General features: G+C 47.7%; 1 long non-coding RNA gene across 1 annotated transcript; it reads left to right on the top strand.

Annotated features, from left to right (window-relative positions):
* Nucleotides 1–102: 102 nt before the first annotated feature.
* Nucleotides 103–20,420, top strand: LOC117021757 (uncharacterized). Its single transcript, XR_004422909.1, has 4 exons — nt 103–238; nt 1,975–2,081; nt 5,942–5,989; nt 20,331–20,420. It is a non-coding gene; the product is annotated as an uncharacterized LOC117021757 (long non-coding RNA).
* Nucleotides 20,421–20,646: the final 226 nt, after the last annotated feature.

Raw genomic sequence — 20,646 nt, 5'->3', positions numbered from 1 at the left:
TGGGGCGGGGCCTGTAGAGGCGGGGTCGGACGGCGCGGCCAGCGTGGGGCGGGGCCTCGAGGGGGCGGGGGAAGTCGGCGGGGCCTGAGCCTCCCGGGCCATTTAGGGGTAGGCCCGGCCTCCCACGCAACACGCCTCCTCCAATCTCCGCGATTGGATCCGTTGGAATCTCTTAGGCCTCCCGGGCAGCCGGGCTGCTTCCTCCCTACTTCAGGTTAAATGTTTCAGACAGTTCAAGGTAAGAGCTTAGAGTTGTGAGGCCATTTACAGTGAATGCTGACATGTTTCCCTGATAACAGTTTGAAAACCGGTTGAGTGAAAGTCCCGCTGGAGACACGTGTCCTGCGAGTGCTGGGGGCGTGACCCGGCCTCGCGGTGGGTCCAGATGGGCGGTGGTGGGATCCCGAACGTCTGCAGCTCCTGCACTTGGAATGGGTTGTTTAAACAAGGACTGGAGTCTTCTGTGCTCAGGTGATGGAAACCGGGTGTGAAAGGCAACACGATGACACATGCTTTCCGTTTCTATTGCCCATTCACCAGCAAGGCAGAGACACAGCCCTGGGCTCAGGATCAGGGGGTTCATGGGGCCAGGACCTGGGCTTTGAGCACGAGGGGCTGAGGCACTGCTGCAAAACAACAGGCTTCACTGCTCTGTGCATATCGCTCTTTTCTCCTTTACGTTCAACTTTTCTGTTTCATGCTTACTGAGACCTTTGGGATGAATCCGCAAGCGTGGATGGCATCCCATAATTTGTCATTAATTTCTAAATATTTTGTAACTTCACATTTTTCCTTATCCATATTTTCAAAGCTACCAGAAAGTAAGTGATACATTTTAAAAGATTCAATGACACTTGTTAAAGCACAGTACGACTAGTCATTGGGGTGAGGACGTAATTGGCATAAGGACGGCTGCAGTGGGGGAGTGAGATTGGGCTCAATTCCAAATACAGCATGGGAGGTGAGAATTTATAACCAAGCAATGTATAGCCATGGTGGGGGTCAATGGGTAGAAACTTACTAAGAGGAAACATTGGGGATAAGGAGGATTCTGGCCAAACCACCTAACGTGTTTCTTGTAGAAGGCAGTCCAAGGTGATCACACGTCATCTGGGCAATAATGTAGGATGAGGAATCTGATCAGATATGAAGGGTGATCAGCTATAAAGGATGGGTGATTCTGGTAAACTGATAGCGGGGTTCTTCCTAAAACTGGATTTTACAAGGAAGTGCACAGATGGACCTACGTGAAGGTTCAGGAGCCTCATTAAAGTTTGGTCAATCAAAGAATCACTGTCATAAGTTAATATCTCTTTATATCCTTTGGAAATTCTGAAGTCCATGCTGGTTGGAATAAGGCCACCAATCATATTGGATTATGGCTACACCCTTATGAGCTCCTTCAACCATGGTCCTTCTTTCATGGACCTGTTTGCAACCACAGACACATTGGGGGTTAGAATTTCAACAGATGAAGTTTGGGGAGAACACAATTCCGTCCATAACAAATGGTATATGGAAATGGTGGCCCCAAAGGGCCAAGTTGTAGCCCACTTTGATGCATGTGACATGTCATAAGTCTTCTGTTCATTAGTTCATACATTTGTCACACTGATTGAGTCTCTTTATGCAGCATTTACTGTGGAGACTGAGGTACCCACAGAATGAGATAGAAGGTGGTATCCTTGCTCTGAGTTCACAGGCCAGGGTAGGGACAGTCCAGCTAGAAATTACAGTGATTGTGGCACATGCCATGCTGGGGAGATATGGACATTTGTGGGAGCCCTGCACAGCCACCAATATGCGGTGGAACATTCCAGAAAGGCTCCCAAGGTGACACGATATGTAGGGAAGTCCAGGAAGGCAAAGTAGGGAATGAAAGGGAGGTTCCCTGGAAGGGCTGTGCGTGGATAAGACAGTGAAGCAGATCAGCTGTGGCCGGTGACAGGAATGTCGGTGTTGCTTGTGCCTCAGCTCAAGGGAGAGATGAATGAAGGACACTGGAGGGACCCCTCTGACCATGCCTGATGGAGACCTGAACCCGGATAAGAATTGCCCTTCATCTTGTCAGCAACACTTTTGTAAGTTTCATTTTTCACCCTGATTGCTTGTGCACTAAAGAAATAGAGTCTGGATGTCCATCCCAGATCAGAGTGAGGGAACCACTGGACAGTCCTTCTATTTCCACATTCTTGAGGGGATTCCCAACCTGTGAGGGTTGTGGCTGGTGTTGGTCAGGAGCCCTGGAGGGGTGATGCTGTTTGGGGGCTCCTGTTGTCCCCCTTCTGTTGTGTTCTGGCTGCCTTAATTTTAACTGTGCCCAGCTGATCGTATCATGGAATGGTCAGCACATTTCCTGTTCAACATCAGGTAATATACGATCTGAAAAGTGGTGTGTAGAGGATAAACCTCACAGGGCTACTGTAGGGTCCAACGGATCAGCCATGGCAGGTGCGTCCCTGATGCCTGGTCTGTGGAAAGCGCTGCTGGACGTGCTGTGCTGTTCGTGGCAATTACTTGTCTCTCCCCCATGAAAAGCCTTCTCCCTCACCCATCACTGTCCTGTGGCATTTCTGAGTTTGGAAAAGCACGTGGAAAGCAATCTGTCAAAGGGTTTGAGATTCCACCTGGTGGTCTTTGTCCTGGTCCTTGGTGCAGCCAATTCGGGATCTCCAGGGATAGCAGGGGGCCCCAAGCCCACTCAGATATCTGTGATGGTTGTGGTTGGAGTTCATTTGTTCAACAATGTGTATTAAGCACCTACTATAAGCAGGCAGTTTTGGGACACTTAGCATACCTCAGTGAACCAAGCAGACACACCCCTGCGCCTCAGTTCTAGTCAGTGAGTCAGGCATACTAGACGCCACTCGCAGGTCCTGTCCAGCACCCAGCAGATCTGATGCCCTCGTGGCCTCCTCTACATGTGGAGGCCTCTCCCCATATTCTGACCAGGCTGATGACCCACAGGAAAGCCTATAGAAGTGAGTGGTCTTCGGGTAGAGAAGGAGGGCTCCGTGGGGGACAGTAAGGGGGGTGTGGGCAGGGAGCCTAGCAGAACTCTGATTTCACACATCTGGTTCCCTCAGGAGGGCTGAGGTCTGGCGGCTTCCACTCCGGGGGACAGGAGTCGCAGAGAGCTGTTGGGTGGGTCACAGGCCCCTGGCGCCAGACTGGAGGCTGGGCTGAGTTGTCCCCCAGAGTTCCTGTCCCACCACTGTCTCATCTCTGCCTGTCCCTCTCCACACTCACCCCTCCTGACCACCATCACCAGGCCTGGAACAGGTGTGCAAGCATCTGCTCACAGGTCGGCTTCACCCCTCAGTCCAGATGCCCAGGTGCAGGGAGGCTGAGTGTGTCCAGGCCCTCGATAACTGTCAGTAGGGAGAAGAGACTCACACAGGCTCTCTAAACCTGCTGGGTTGGCGTTGGGATGTCCCCTGGGGTAGGGGCGTAGACACAGCCCGGTTCCAAACAAGGTATCATGGAGAGCACTGAGGAAAGAAAGGCCAGGACTCTGACTGCTGCCCATCTGCCCCTCCCCCAAGGCCACTTCTGTGGTGGGAACTAGCCCACCAGATGCAGGGCTGCGTCCAGCGCCAGCGCTTCTCCTGTTTCAGCCTGGGCCGGCCTATGTACAGGTCAGCCTCCCACCGGGAGGGCCAGCGCTCCTTAACCAAGTCCAGCAGGAGCAGACAGACCCACTGAGGCTGAGCTGGAAGGCGAGGGGACCCAGACCCACTGAGGCCGAGCCGGAAGCTGAGGGGACCCAGACCCACTGAGGCTGAGGGGGAAGACGAGGGGACCCAGACTGTCGCGCGAGGTGGCCTGCGGTGCCTCTGGTCCTGCCCCCACATAAGAACGCAGGACAAAAAGGAACACCCACGGAGCCATAGAGAGGGGAGTCATACCGCTACAGTCTCACTGGAGGCTGGATTCACACAACGTGCGACCTGCTGTCTGCTTTCTGCCAACCTACCGACTCTCTCCTTGACTTCACTCCCTAACGCAGCCGCTGCAGTTATATTAGTGGCCAGTGGCTCAAGGGCCACAGCTGACGGCCATATACTACCCGAGCCAGCACCCTTCCACATGAGGCTGAGAGACTGGAAACTGCTCTCTGGGGCTCTGTCCCCAAACAGACCCACTGAGGTCCAGGGGGAAGGCAACGGGACCACAGTCTGGGAGGACTGTCTGGCGGTGGGGGTCGGGGTTCCAGCCTGAGTTCCCTTGGAGGCAGTGGCAATTTTCCTCTGTGGAAAGCACCGGAAAGTCAGGCAGGTGCATGTGCCTGTCTCCTCATCCTGCTCAGACCAGAGCCACGTCCAGCTGTGTCTCTGCCAGCTGCATTAGTGCTGCAGCCAGTGTCACTTCCGTCAAGCCCTCCAGAGCCGGAGCGAGCACCGGTGGTGCCAGCTGGCCCACTGACTCTAGTGAGTCCTCCCTCTACAGCAGCACCTCTAACCACCTGGCAGCTCCAACCTCAGAGCCTGGCTGCCCTGGTGCTGTGAGCACTGAGAAGCTGCTGAGGGATGAGAAGCCTAACCTCTCCAAGTTCCCTCCAAGGCTGATGGCAGAGCAGTGGGCTCTCAGGGTGGGGGCACAGGCCTTCCCTCTGCCACCAGTTGCCCTGGCCTGCCATTCCCTGAACCAGACTCCTGTGAGCTGGGTCCAAAGCCCAGCTCTGCCACTCACTACCCGTGTGACCTGGGCCACTTCCTTAGCCACCGAACCTTCACTGTCCACCTGCGGACAGGAAAAGCAGACACTCAGTACCTGCAGCCCGGAGTGGCTGTGCCTGTCAGATGAGGCAAAACAGACAGGAAGCTGGGCAGGCCTGGCTGACGTGGTGGGGGAGGGGAGCTCACTGTGTGCCTGTCGCTGGGTCCTCAACCCATCTGCCCAGGAGGCTCAACAGTCTAGGAACTTATTATGCACCAGGTATGTACTGAGCTTCGAGGGAGACAAACACAGCCCGTGGGTGTATCTGAACCTGAACAGGGAGTCAGACCCGCCCAGTGGCTGACCAGGGTCCAGGGAACAGGGAGTCAGAACCCGGGGGCTCAGCAGGGTCCAGGAAAATGCCCCCTGGGACCAGCTTGGAGCACACGCCCCTCCCCCTTCCCTGCCAGCACTGGGCCCTGGGTCATCCAGTGCTGGGGGCCTTCGGAGGACAGAGAACGAATCCCTGGGACTCACACAGGGCTCAGGCCCCATCCTGTTTCCTGAGCTCCAGCTCTGACGAGTGACCCCTGCCTGGGATTGAGGGGGACTGTGGACATGAGCTGGGGGGCGGCAGGGCTAGGTGACACTCCCCTTTTCCCTTGAGCTGTTCAAGATGGTGGTGCCTGGGCTCTACATGGCCCTGAAGGGAAAGCCAGGCAGTGAGCACCTGGCACCCACCATCTGTGCCACTGTCATCCAGTTCAACAGTGTGGCCAGCGGCGTCCTCGCCACCTGCCTGGGAGACCTGGTGTTGATGCCCCGGTCAGGGCCAGGGTGCTGGGCCTGCAGCAGGTGCCGGGGTGGCTGTGGGAGGCGCAGCGGGGTCCTTCCCAGAGCCTCGAGAAGTGCCTGTTTGCCTGTCTCAGCTCGCGGGGCTGAAGTCGGCAGCCTGAGCCCCTGCACAGGGTCTGAGCCCCTCCTGCCAGGGGCTCGCTGACCTTGAATCGCAGGTCCCAGTGGTGGGAGGCTCACTTCCTCCCTGGCTCCTTCCTTGGGTTGAGCTAAAATTCTCCATCCTCTGAGTGTCTCTCTTTGGGTCCTAAATGTGGCCTCCCTCAGCTCCCTGAGCATGTGTCTCACCCAGGAGGGGGACATGGAAATTGAGGGGGGCTGAGGATAGAGCAAGCAGGGCTCCCGCTCCCCCCTCACAGCTCCTCCCTGCCCAGAAACGAAGGACCCTCGGGAACTTCCACGGCTCACCACCCTTTGTGTTCTGCAGAGCTCCCGCCTCGATCCACCACGTGAAGGAGACCAGGGACATCTCCAGGTGGGTAGGCCTGTCCCCATAGCAGGACCAGGGTGGTGAGGGGTCTCCCATGTGTCTGCCATGGCTCCCTCCTGGGAAGCAGCCAACCTTGGGGACAGGGACTGGGCTGGTGGGCAGGGTCTCAGCCTCCCTGGGACCTCAGGCCACCAGTTGTGCTTCAGGGATCTGTTTCCTTAAGTGTCAGAACCTGGGTTGGGCCACATTGGAGATTTTCAAGTGTCCATAACAACAGATATCAGCCCATTTGAAACTCAAAGTGGCCAAACAGCTGGTCAATAGAAATAGGAAAGGTGACCAACATGCCAGCCCCAGCCCAGTCCCATGAGACCTTCCTGCTCAGAGGGCCCCAGTGAACACGCTCACCCAGGCAGTTTGAAACACCAGATTTTCAAATGAAAGGAATAGGCACGTAATCCCTCCCCCACTTGTTCCTCTGTGCCCCTTTCCCTATTTCTCCTCCACCCAGGATGAGCTCCTAACATTTAGAAAGCTTAGTAGCAAAGATGGGTGTGTGTGTTTGTTTCTGGGCATTTGATTCTGTTCCATTGCGCTGTGTGTCCAGTTTTATGCCAGTACCATATGGTTCTCATTTCGTAGCTTTGGAATACAGTCTGAAGTCAGGAAATGTGATGCCTCTAGCTTTGTTCTTTCTCAGGATTGCTTGAGCCAGTGGAAGTCTTACGTAGTCTATGCATTTTAGGAGTTTTTCTCTATATGTGAAAAATGACACTGGAATTTTGATAGAGATTGCATTGAACTATATTCATGGCTTTGGCTAGTAGAGACATTTTAACAGTATGAATTCTACCATTTCATGAACACTGCATATCCTTCCATTTATTTGTGTCTGTTTCAATTTTTTTTCGTCAATGTCTTATAGTTTTTCATTTACAGATATTTTAATTCCTTGGTTAAACTTACTCCTAAGTATTTTATCGTTTCTGATATTATTGCAAATGAGACTGTTTTCTCTCTCTTTTTCTGATCGGTGTTTGTTAATGTATAGACATAATCTAATTTTTCTGTGTATTTTGTATCCTGTGACCTTACTGAATATATTTACCAGTTCTAACAGATTTTTTTAGTGGGATCTTTAGGACTTTCTACATATAAGAGCATATCTTCTGCAAACAGAGACAATTCTTCTTTTCTGGTTTGGACGTCTTTTATTTCTCGTTCTTGCCCTACTGCTCTGGCTGGGACTTCCAGTAGCACATTGAATAAAAGTGGTCAGAGTGTAGACCCTCATCTTTTTCCTGATCTTAGAGGGTAAACTTCCAACCTTCCAACCTTTCACTGTTGAGTGTGATATTAGCAGTCACATGGGCCCTACATTTTGTTGAGGTAGGTTCCATGTATATCTAATTTGTTGAAGAGTTTTATTTGTAAAAGGATGTTGAGGTATTAGGGCTTAGGGTCAGTCATGATCAAGGAAGGGGTTAAAGATCAGAATAAGTCAGGGTTGGTGTTAGAGGGCTAATGTCATGGTCAGAGGGTCACAGTTTAGAGTGTAAGGATCAGAGTTGAGGGTCTCAGTGTCAAGTGGTAGGGTTAACATTTAAGTTTGGAGGTTGGGAGTTAGGATTAGAGGGTTAGGGTCGGTTTAAGCCTTACTGGCACACTTCCTCTTCCCCTTCTTTATCTCTGTGAGGCTTCCAGGATGGACAGGACTCGCCCAAGGTCACTCATGATCAGAGTTTGAGGGGACCATTCGTTGTCTGTCCCATAGTCCTGGACAATGGTCACTGGTTTAAATTCAACTTAACCGCAGTCCAGGGCTGTGGAGGACCTGAGTTACACAGGGTTTCCACCTGCCTTTCCACCAGGAAAGGGGTGGTAGCCCCCAGTTCCAGCTCAGCCCTGACACATGAGGGCACTCAGTAGACACGTGGATTTATACAGGACTGGGTGCAATGATCTGCCAGGTGCCAGGTGCAGCCTTCCTGAGGGCTGGTGGGGCCCTTCTGGGACTGGCTGTCTCCTTCGTCCCATCTGAGTGGGCAGCAGGAGACAGTCATGTCTCAGGCAGGACGGCCCCAGGCCTCTGACCACCCAGGGAGGCATTGCAGTCCTCCAGCTCAGGACAGCCGGGCCCTGTCAAGCCCCCAGGGCCAGTTATTGAGCTGACCATGGTGCTGGGGCAATTGAACAGCTACCTGGGCAGTGTCGACAGCCCCTTGGGATGTTTCAATTCCCAACATCCATGTGGTGAGACAAGCACCTCCTATCTCACAGCCCATTAGCCAGCCAAGAGAGGTGAGAACCCTGCAACCATTAAACGTGGCCTGGCCACAACAGCCACACAGCAGCCCGTGGCCCTGCAATCCTTTGGCCTCTCGGTGGTAACAAGCCTCTGACGTTCACACTCAGTGAGGATCACAGATGTGGGTCCAGCTGCGCCTCCCAGTGGACAGTCGCACACTGAGGTCAACGAGAGTGTGAGAACTGGGACCTGCCAGGCCCAAACCCGTTAAACTTGCCTCTTGCAAGCACTGATGTACTTCTGCCCTTACAAAGTATTAATTTGTTTTACTTCAATAAGTGTGTCCAGTCCCTGGCAGACAAAAAAGTCCTGGCTGACACAGCAGAATCAATAATCCCTAAGACTCCTTCTGGATGGTGTCTTCACTGAGCGGGGCACATGGGGGGGAGGGGCAGGTGACATGAGGACACTGGATGGGGTCAGACCTTAGGGGACCTGCTGAATAGCTCTGTTCCTGTTACTTTCCTGGCTCAGGTGAGGGAACCCCAGGACAAGATGAGAACCAGCAGGGGAAGGGGTCCTGGAAGGCTAATTGATCTGTTTGTATTTTCCGTATTTTAATGTCCATTTTATGAATGAGTATTTTTACTAGGAAATCACCCATTTCAATGAAATAGGTTTCTCTTATTTTATTTTCAATTTCTCCTCTTTTTATATATATTTTTTGTTTTACAGAATTTTTACAGTTAAAGAACAAATGTTGATGCATTATTATTCACTAAAGTCTATATCTTATTCAGTTTCCCACATTCAGGCTCAGTCTCAGTGCTGGAGACTCTATCTGTTAAAGCCCCCACTGACTATCCAACCATAAAGGATAATGCTATGCTGCCACCTGTAACCATACTGTGGTGTTATGATAGGAAACGAGACCAGGAGAAGAAACAGGTCTGATATACCAATGGTAGACAATTTATTTTCTAGCCTGCGGGGGAAGCTGTTGGTAGTTGTAGGCACAGGAAGTGACAGGATTAGATCCCTAACTTAGCTGGTCACAGTGTGGAGGTTGCACAGGACGAGAGAAGGACGGGAGCAGGGAGACTAGTGAGAAGAGTGGTGAGAGGCGCTCTGGCCTGAGCTGAGACAAGGGCCTTGAATTTGGAGATGAGCGGGGTTTGAAGACCAGGGAGGGGCTGTGGTGAGCGCTGCCCTGAGGATGAAGCTGGCACAGATGCCAGAGTCAGCACTCGGGACTGTGGCTGTGTGGACACCAAAAGGGAGAGCTCATTTTGCCACAAGGAGACTATTTGCTAAACTCTTGATCCTTCCAGCCCATGGAGGTAGAGAAAGGACTGAGAAGGGAAGAGGGAGGGGGAGTGAGGGTCCATCACGTGTGTGGCAGGAGCCGACCTGCATCAGATCCTCACTGACCTCACAGCCACCGGAGAGGGAGCCGTTATCCCCACCTGACAGGTGAGGAGCCTGACTTGCCATGTCTTTGTCTGAAGTCACACAGCTAGTACTTGGAGGAGACAGAAGCCAGCTCTGCACCTGTCTGAGGCTCAGGCTCTTCCCCCATAAGGATAGTGTCACCCGAGACTGCATTCTGAGCAGCCAGGAAGCTCTTGTCAGTTGTGACCTCAGAGGAAGGGAATATGGGGAGAAGCAGAGCCGTCCTCGGGGCTGAGGAGGCCTTTTAAAAGGCCCAAACACAGGCATCACATAGCTGTGGGGGAGTCGTTGTCACAGGGATCTGGTGCTGCTTGTCCTCCTGTGAAGGGCCAGGCCACCACCTCCCTCCCCACCTGTTCCTGTCCCCATCTGCCTGCCCTGGTCCCATCCCAAAACCAGCCTGGGCAAGTGCAGGGAGAGATGGACAATTAGGTTTTCTGCAGATTTTCCTCAATAGAATGACCAGGACTCCACCCAATGCTGCAAGGACTGTTTGGATCACTCTGTCCAGGATCCCTTGTGTGCAAGCTCTACTGGCCCACGTGGGCCCATTTCAGCCTCGGTTCTGGACTCAGAACTGTGTTAGAATCAGTATTCATTTTAAATACCTGTGAAATGGAGGTAATAATTGTGTGTGCCTCATCTGGAAAATGGGAGCAGTGGGTGAGATGAGGTCTGTGAAGGGCCTAAAACAGGATTTATCTCACAGTGAACTCAGTCCCAGGGGCCTGGATTCTCACTTTAAGGCGGGTGGGCAGGGACATGCTCTCTGCTGCCACCTCCTGTGCATTTCGGAATTAACACCATGTGCAGGTCACCATGAAAAGCTATTCTCTGCTGCCATCTCGTGTGCATCTTGGGAATAGCACCTGAGTGGCAGTCAGGAAAAGGTCTTTTTCCAAAGTTTCAGAGCGAACGAAGAACGTGTCAGACCCAGGGCTGTGCCCCAGGAGCAGTCATCTGTGCCTTAGAAGCTGCCTGCTGGAATGTGGAGTCCTCGAGGTAAAACCTGGCCCAGGGCTTGGCACACATGAATTAACTGCCTTCTCGCCTGGCTCTTACCTATGCTGCCTTATGCTACCCTCCCCTCTTGCCTCCCAACCTTCCCCGGGACCATTTTTCAACTCACAGTGTGCACAGAGAGCCTCTGTAAGTCGCCACATCTCGGGTAGTGGGGTGCAAACCAAAGATTTATTTTTCATGTAAGAGAGGCAGCCCAGGATGACCACTCAAAAGGAACCCAGGTCTGAGAGCTGAAAGCCTGGGTATGGAAAGGCCACAGGGAGGCCGGCAGGGCTAGACTGCACCCCCAGGGAGCGCTGGGGAGGCAGGCTGTGGTGGGATTCTAGGCTCTGGCCTGGGGACTGGGGCTGAAGGGGCCTTGGGGCCTCCACTCCAGGTGCAGCATTTGCAGGGGGAGCTGAACACCAGGCTCCTTGGGCAGCTTTGCTGGAACAGCCGCTGCCCTGCACAGCTGTGGTAGCTGGACCTGTCTGGTGGGTTGGGGTAGAATTCCTTACCTCTGCCCTGGCATAAAGTCTCCAAGGCTGGGGCCACTTTTGGGTCCAGAGGGCTGGCCTGGCGTGGGAACTTCAGTCCTGGGGGCCTAAAGGAATATACGGAAGACCTGGGGACACAGTGCCGGTTCCCATGTGTATGCATTAAATCTACTTATTTTGTCTTGCTAATCTGTTTCATGTCTATCTGATTATTACAGCAGTCAGAAGCTTGAGGGTAGAGGAAAGTCTGTTCCTCCCTCACAGAAGCAAGTAATCATGGACATTTAATAAAAGGTGAAATTTGGAAGTGTATCTACATCACCGGGTCCTGAAATAAGACTCAACCATGTAACTAAACTAAGTTATTCTCAGGACTGAATGATTCGATCCATGAAATATGGGACAATCTATTCATTTAACTTCTGGATGTGAAACTTGTATTAAAGTTACAAAGGTGGGAATGAAGAGGACCAAGAGTTTTGTCTGTGGGCACATTGACTTTAAGCTCATTGTTAGGGAACAAAAGACTCTGAAACAGCCTTTGACCCTCCCCCTTTCCTGCCTAAGAGATGCAGATGGAAAGACCTGGTTTGGGGAGGGAACCTTGGCATAAACTCCTTAGCATAAGGCGGGAAGACGCCCAGGGGAGCCTGCTGACCACCCTTCCCCCATGTCCCATTATTTTCTGCATAGCCTAACAACAATTTACCTCCCGGGAGTGTGCCATTCTTCTAAATTACCTGCAAAGCACCCGATCTTACCTCACTGTCTTTGGAATTTTCACGTATATGTGAATTCCCTGTGCACCTATGTTAAAGTTCGATTTCATCGTAGATTGATTCTGTTAATTTTATGATTAGTTCAGCTAGAAGAACTTGTTATTATAGGCAGAGAGAACAGGGCCAAGGGGAGAGGGGGGAGGAAAGGAAGAGTGAGGGGAAACAAAGAAAAGAGAGGAGATGAGATCAGTCCTAAGAAAAGGTGCAGCTACAGCTGATTGTAGTGGGTTATAACACTATTAGCATTGCAGGCATGGAAAAATCTCCACCCTCTGTGTCATCAAGGCGGTTCCTACAAGGGAATCCGTCCTCCAGGTGGGCAGGGGTCTGTCAGCAAAGACACACCCTGGGAACGCCCTGGGATCACCTGTGACTCCACCCCTGAATATTTCGTGCCCTCATTCAAATATAATCCTAAATTTTCTTTGTTCCTGCAGTCTCTCTCCTCCTGGGCCTGCCCACTCTTGGGTTTTGTGGATATGTTTTCTTTTAATAAATCCTCGGCTTGCTTGCCTTTTTTCACAAGGAGTTGTTCCTATATCCTGGAATGCCTTCCTGTGATGACTCTGACCTGCTCTCCGACAACACACTTATTAGGTTAGAGCAAAAGAAATAATTTTTTAAGCCCCCACAGTATTGGGGGAGCCTGCGAGGAGAAGTACTGGCCGGGACACTGCTAGTTTCTGGAAACTGCTGCAGCTGAGAGCTCAAGGGACGTCTGCCGGCAGAGGTAAGCGGTGTGTTTGTTCACCCTGTCAGCCTTCCTGGTCTATTTATGCCGGGTTGGGGAGAATTTAGAAGTGTGGCGTGTCCTTTTCCTCTCCTCTACATGTAGATTGGCATGAAAATATATTTGTTAAGATAGCTTCTTGGGAGTAGCGACTCACAAGTTTTCTTTATTGAATCTTCCCTCCCAGAGATGGTCATTTTTTGTGTCTATGTCTCGTGTCATTTGTCACGACAAGGAAATATCACAGAGACAGAAAGCCTTTGGCTTCCTTGGTTAAGCTGTTAGAAAGAAGCCTTATTGGTTTGAATAGGTATTAAAATCCTACCATCACTGGCCAGACTATGAATCCTTTGAATTGGAAAAACTTCTAAATTGGAAAAAAAATGGTAGAGAACTCTTGTGACAAACGCTGTTTTTATTGGACCCTAGAGAAAGACCCATTGAATACAAATGAATTCAAGGAAATTTAACTATTAATCTTTTCAATGAGTTATTTAGCTTCTTGGATCTCATCAGATGCTAACATTAACATTACGTTTAAAAAAGGCAGAAGGGAAAATCCAGAGATGTGCAAATGTTAAGAATCTTTCTGGAGGTGTAAGACTTTGAGAACTGGTATGTTGAAACAGGTTTTAAAGTGTTTAATAACCAATCAGAAATTTGACCAAAATGGAAGCTGATTTTTCATTATGATAGAAATGAGAAAGTCTCTGTGGGGGACAGAGTCCCACAGAGCAGTTTCCAGGGTCTCAACCTCACGTGGAAAAGTGTGGGCTCGGGTAGTAGATGGCCATCAGCTGTGACTAACTGGCCATCAGCTCTTACCAGTTAGCCATTGGTCACTAATATAACTGCCGTGGCTAAGCTAGCAAGTGCGGATTGCGGGTAGCAAGTGGGTTGGTTGGTTGGCAGAGAAGTGGACGGCAGGTTGCGCATCATGTGGAGCCCGCTTCCTGTGTCTGCAACCCAGCGGCGTGTGAGGGTATAGTAGTATGACTCCCCTACCTATGGCTCCGTGGGTGTTCCTTTTCGGCCTCACTATATCCTGTGTTCTTGTGCGGGGAGCGGGAGCTGAGCCCCTGCATGTCACAGAGACCATGCATGACACCCTGCATCTCCCCCAGGTCCTCTGCCCAGTAGATCTGAAATGTAAAAACAGCCCACAACTGCCCCAGGCCCGCTGAGCTAAATAAAATAAAAATTCAAAAGGGGCAGTTTTAACAATACAAGCCTCCCTCGTCCAGCCTGGCTCTCCTTTCCCTGCCTCCTTAAAGTCTGTGAAGCACAAATAAAACCCTGAGCACAATCCCCTTAGCAAGAGACAGGAAGACTCCATGCAGGAGCCTCACAAAAATGTACCTGCCACGTGTGCTCAGCTTTCCCTGAATTACCTGTAAATCTCCTGTTTTTACATCTAACATCTAAGAGCCCACTGCCACCCTTGTCTAAAATGTCATAGTTACCTGATTTCTCCTCATTGTTTTTGGAAATTTCGTGGTTATGTGATTCTAGGTGCACGTGTATTACAATTCCTGGTCTCTGTCAGCAGCTGGGTAGAAGGTAGAAGAAGGAGTGCGTGCGAGTCCTTTGTCTCCTTTCTGAATTTAAAGTGGCAGAAAAATATCTGTGCAGCAACTTCTTGCACCTAGAGACTCTAGGGTTTTCTTTATTCTTTCCTCTCAGAGATGTTCTTTGTTTCCTGTGTCTGTGTCTTGTGTGTCCTTTGCCCTAAGAAGGAACTACCACGGGACAGAACACAGGCACAGGCTCCCTTAAGCCTGTCGTGGGAGCCGGCCCCACAGGCTGGGGAGTTAAGCGGTTCTCTCCAGACCTGCGTCTGCGGAGACAAACTTTGCTGTGGGTTCCTGTGTAGAAACCGCATGAGGTTTTTCTTTCCTTCTCGTTCTGTGTCCCGGGAGCTTGGCTTTGTGACCGAGGAAGCTAATCCTCTCCGGTCCCCACCATCGGCCAGGTGCACTTACTCCATTGAGCCTGGTGGCCAGTGGGAGAAGCTGGGGTTCCCAGTGCGCCTCTGCCTGGCTGCACCAGCTCCCCGGGGAGTGTGTCCTGAGGGGCTTCTGCCCATAAGGGGCATCTGTCCCCCCAGCCTTCCTTACCCATTAGTGCTGGACAGATCCCAGTCCAGTAGCACCTGCTCGGGCCCACAGATTAGTGGGTTTGGGGCTGGAGGTGCCTCACATTTTGTGGGAGACCTGAGACACCCTGTGCACCCCACCATCCCAACTGCCTGTGTGATGAAGGTCTGTGCTTTCTCTGACTGTCTTTGGGGTGACCCTTTGGCTTTGGGAGGGCTGCTTCTTATGCACTTGGTGTGGAGGGGCCTCTGGCTTCCTGGCCTGAGCTGTAAGGAGGCTGGTTGGTTGTGTCACTATTTAGTCCTCACTGTCCATGTACAGAGGATGGATCCTGAAATGGGAAAAACTTCTACATTTAAATTGTGTTACAGAGCTCTTGTGACAACCAGCTGTTTTCTTGGTAAATCATTTTGTGTGTTCTCTATAGTTATTACTAATTCTGTTAATTTGTGATCCCTGTGCGAAACCAGTTTGTATTTGTCTGTGTATGGTAAGATGTTTTGTAGCTCTGGATAGTGTTAGCAGTTTGTGATATCTGATTGGCTTGAACAAATTAAATGCTTATATAAAGTAAGAAACAAAATAAAAACTAACCCAAATACTTTATGATCTGCTGAAATATTTGATATTAAAGCTGGTTTTAGTTTGGTTTGATTACACTGTCATGTCTTTGAAAATTAACATAAAATACATTTTTTTAACTTGGTTTATAAAAATTAGTTATGTGTGTTAAAAAATAAGTCAAGAAAATAGCTTTGGTAATTACTGACTTGAAATCTCAAAGTTTTAACTGTTACCTATATAAAATAGGTACAATTAAAATAAAAGATATTTAGGTAAACTTTTAATTTCATTGTACATGTACATTGAAAAGATTTTCTAGGTGTCTTTGGGAACTTTAAATTTTAAAGTTATGTAAATTAAATGATGGATAGTTATTGAATGTCTAGAGTATTTCCAAATAGGAGAATAATGAAACACTAATTACTGAACATCGATTTATCAACTTTTTGTTATTTATTGTAGATGAACTAAATATTTTTGTGTGTATTAGTAAACATGTCTTCTGCCACATTAAAATTTTTGTGCTAAGAGGAAACGTATTTCTAGAAATTATGAAATCAGTTCATAATTGCATCAAGCTAAAGAATCCTGGTGTAGCTGCACGATTGGTCACTTAGTTTTCACTGCTGATTCAGATGGACATTTGAATTGTTCATGTCTGCTATTGTGAACAGCGCCTCTGTGGATTCACGTAACAGCCTTTAACACCTGTTTTCAATTCTGGGGGTGTATTTCTAGAAGTGGATCTGTTGAGCCACATGGGCATTTTTTTGTGGGGTGGAAATTTCAAAGTGTTGTATGCAGAGGCCACACCATTGTACTTTTTCAATGTTTAAGGGTTCTAATTTCTCTACATTGTTGCTGCCGTTTGTTAGTTTCAGTTTCTGGATTATAGCCCTTCTGGTACATGTGAGGGGGATCACACTGTGGTTTTCCTTTGCATTTGCATCATGACTAAGGATGTTTAACATCTTACTGTGCTTGTTGACTATCTGCATGTCTCATCTGGAGAAGGTTCTATTCAAGTCTCTTTTACAATTTTAGTCGTTTGTCTTTTTTTATTCTTGAGTTTTAAAAGTTATTTGTCTACTGTGGGTAACAGACTTTTATCAGATATATAATGTGTACATATTTGGTTCCATTTTATGGCGTGTCTTTTCACTTTCTGGATGGCTTATTTTGATGCATGTATGTTTTTAATTTTGAGGAAGTCCAATGTATCTTTTTTTATTGTTGTTGTATCTTGTATGTGGTGTCATATGTAAGAAACCATCGCTAAGCCAAGGTCATGAAAATGTATCTCCACGTTTTGTTTGATAGTTTATACTTTTACTGCCTATATTTAAGCCCTTCATGTATTTTAAGTTTTGTGTGTGGTGTGACGTTGGGGTCCAGTTTCATTTCTCTTCATGTGCATGACCAGTTGCCCAGCACCGTTTTTTGGAAAGACCCTTCTTTACCCAATGTCATGTTGTCTGCCCTTTATCAGAAATCAATGGACTTAGATGGCGGGGAGCTGCTGTGAGCCCTGTGGTCACCCTCTGTAAGTGTACATGCCGCCTCTGTGGGTCTGGACAAGGCCCTGTAGCTCTCCTCACAGTTAGCCACCACCCTGGACCGGAGCAGTAAAACTGTGGCTGAGTTCTCATTTGACATCAATATGTTAGGATGTAACATGCGTGGCATATATCCACCTGAAACCTTTACTCCAGTGCAGAAATGTGGGCTCACCTTGCCTGTAACTACTCATCCCGAGCTCATGAAATACCTAAATAATGTGGTGGAACAACTAAAACTTTGATTATACAAGAGCTCAGTTCAGAAACTGGTGGCAGTCCTCTCAAATAATTGAAAGGGGTGAAGTCCTTAAAAGATGATAATTTGATACTGATTGTGACAAGACTGCCACAGATGACCGTACACTCAGAGAAAAGGCTTGTAAAGCTCTCCAAGATGGAATCTGTTCTGTGTTCAGACAGATCACAGCTACAGTGACATTCCTGCCACTGTTGGAGGTTTCTTGTTCATTTGATCTACTGATTTATACAAATGTTAAGCTGGACCTGAGAAATGGGAAGAGTCGGATCACAGTTGCTCACCAGATCTGAGTGAGTCTGCCTTCCTTTCTCACAGAGTGAATAGCTTGGTGGCCACAGAATCCCTGGCAGGGACTAAATACGTGAGGACAACAATAATGTGATCCTCACATGTGCTTCTCCTGAAACCAGGTCAACTGTAGTTCATGTATTTTATTGCTTAACTATTAGATGGGGAAAACTTAACATACTTTATAGGACCGTACATGATTGTCCCATTTTTGGGGGGCTGTCTGTTTGACTTTCCATGGTGTTGACATCATTTTTTGCAGTGTTCAAAAAAGGGTCCCAGCAGATTACTTCAGCCTTGTAATGTCAATTCTTTGAAGGTGGTAACTGTACATAGGAAAACTTTTGGTATGAAGCTAAATGTCGTCCCAATTCACACCTATTGGTGAAGTAGCTTGACTCACAATACAGGTAGGGAGGTATTTAAATATGAAACACAACAAAAGAAGTTTGAATACTCAGAATCTTTGTTTAGATCCTAAAGTATGTGATAATACATAGATAACAAAATATTGCTATTAATACCTTTGGCCATTTATTTCATTTGTATAGTAACCATACTGAAAAAAATCTCCAATTATTAGATTGTAACTTACTTAAATTACAGTTTAAAAACTATCAACATTTCTGTGTTTAAATTCTGTTGATAGAGCAATCTTAAAAATGTCTTTCTGGGGGTGGCCCCTTAGCTCAGTTGCTTGCAGCATCGTGCTCTTAACACCAAGGTTGCTAGTTCAATCCCCACATGGTCCACTGTGAGTTGAACCCTCTTTGAGAAAAAGAATAGAGAAGAAAATGTCTTTCTGTGTTTTATAAAATAAAGCTGTAAATGACAATGATAAATAAGTTAAATGTGTATGTTAAAAAAAATTACCTGACTTAGATCAGTGGGTTTATTTCTGGGCCCTCAATACCATTCCATTGATCTCTATGTATATCTCTGTGCCAGTATCACCACGTTTCCCTTACTGTAGCTTTGTATTAAGAATTACGTTTGGGAAGGGAGAGTCTCCAACTTGATTTGGTTTTTGAAGATTGTTATGGCTCTTTGGCATCCCTTGAAAGTTTATGTGAATATTAGGATCAGCGTGTGCATTTTTCCACAAAGACCTTGGGGCATTTTCACAGGAATCACACTGAGTCTATACATCGCATCTGTTCAGTTGCCTACAAACAATTTCCATCACCAGGGTTGGCCTCACATTTACGTATGTAGGTTTTATTTAAATCCTTTCAGCAAAGAAAGAAATGATGTTTTGTAATTTTCAATGTTGAAGGTTTGCTATTTGATTAAAACTATTCCTAAGTATTTTATCAAGGTTGATGTTATTTAAAATGGAATTATTTTCTTAAATTCCTTTTGAGATTATTCCTTGCTAGTGTATACAAATAAAACAGATTTCTATGTACTCCTACTTTGTCATTAAACTTTGAATTACTTTACTAGTAATAATACTTTTTTGTTGATTCTTTTGGAAGTTATGTATATAAGAAGCTGTGACCTGTTATCTATGCATAGACAGTTTCAGTTTTTCCTTTCACAGGGATGCCTCTCATTTCTTTCCTAATTGCTCTGGATAGAGCTACATTATTGAATGATGGTGGTGAAAGCCAGCATCCTGGCCTTGTTCCTGATTTCAGGAATAAACCTGACTTCTTAAAACGTGAGCCATGATGTTTGCTGTAAGTATGGCCTAATGTTCTGGATCACATTGAAGAAACTTCCGTTCATTCCTACTTTGAGTGTTTCGATCATGAAATAGGACTGGGTTTTGTGAAAAGCTTCTTGTGCCTCACTGATGTGATCATGTGTTTTTCCTTCATACTATTGCTGTTGGGTATTCCATGGCTCTGTTTCAATATGTTGAACCACCTTTGAATTTCTGGTGTAAACACAGTTGCTTACGGTGCATGATTATTTGAGTGTGCAGTTGGTTTCATAGTCCTATTTTCTGGAACACTGTTACATCTTTATAAGGGATATAGGTCTGTATATTCTGTTTCTGTGACCTACTTCTGATTTGACTGGTTAGGGGCTATTAGTGCCCTACAGGGCTAGGGTTGGGGCTGAGGTGGAGTGTGGTGCAGAATTAGGGGTTAAGGTTAAGATTATGGTTATAACCATATAAGATTATGGTTATAACCAGTTTGGTTATGGTTTATGTTTATGGTTTATGGCTACATGTATGTTATATGGTTTATGGGATTGATTATGGATTACGTTTATGGTTTATGGCTATGTGTTTTTGGTTGTGCTTTATGGATTACGGTTTATGGTTATGGTTATGGTTTTTGGAAAGGATTAACAGTTTGTAGTTTGTTTATAGTTTAGTATTATAGTGAGGGTTTAGGTTATGGTTTATAGTGATGCTTATGGTTTATGGTTGTAAGGTTTTCAGAGTTTATGTTAAGGTTTAGATTTAGGCTTAGGGCTAAGGGTTTAGTGTTTCGGTTTTAAAGGTTAGGTTTTAGGTTTGGGGTTTGGGTTAGGGCTCAGTGATGTGGAATCTGTTGCTTTCCTGACCCAGCATCTGTTCTCTGGCTCAAGTCCAGCACCTCAGCTTCTAGGGAACTCAACTCACCTGCTTCCAGTCCTACTTGACATATCAGAATTAAGATTCCTAGGTGGGGGAGATCTTAGGGGGACTTCTGAACTGCTCTGTCCCCGTTCCTTCCCTGTCCCAGGAGAGGGAACTCCAGAACAATGTGACAACAATAAGCAGGTAGAAGAGGTCCCGGGTGACTACTTTGTTAGTCTTTTCCTTATTTTAGGGTCCATTTTGTTAATGGCAATCACCCACTTTGAAGCAATAGGTTTATTTTAGTTTTACTTTCTCCTCTCTTCCAGAATTGTTAGAATCAATGAACAAATGTTGATGCGTTGTTATTCACTAAAGTTTTTATTTTATTCAGGTTCCTGAACTCAGGCTCAGTCTCAGTGCTGGCACCTCTATCTGTTAAAACCGACACCAGACAGGTTAATGCTGACAGCTGGGGTACCTGGTGAGTGAATTGGGGTGTTATGATAGGAAATGAGACCAGGAGAAGAACATGAGGCTGATAAAGTCTCAACACTGTGCTGATGATACAGACTTTATTCTCTAGCCCAAGTGAAGCTGTTGGTAGTTGTAGGCACAGGAAGTGACAGGATTACATCCCTAACTTAGTTAGAAAGATGTAGCTGGTCACAGTGTGGAGGTTGCACTGGATGAGAGAAGGACGAGAGCAG

The sequence above is a fragment of the Rhinolophus ferrumequinum genome, chromosome 4 (genome assembly GCF_004115265.2).
Source record: "Rhinolophus ferrumequinum isolate MPI-CBG mRhiFer1 chromosome 4, mRhiFer1_v1.p, whole genome shotgun sequence".
NCBI classification, from domain to species: domain Eukaryota; kingdom Metazoa; phylum Chordata; class Mammalia; order Chiroptera; family Rhinolophidae; genus Rhinolophus; species Rhinolophus ferrumequinum.
Note: the sequence above shows the minus strand (reverse complement) of the source record. Positions and strands in the feature narration are given on the sequence as shown.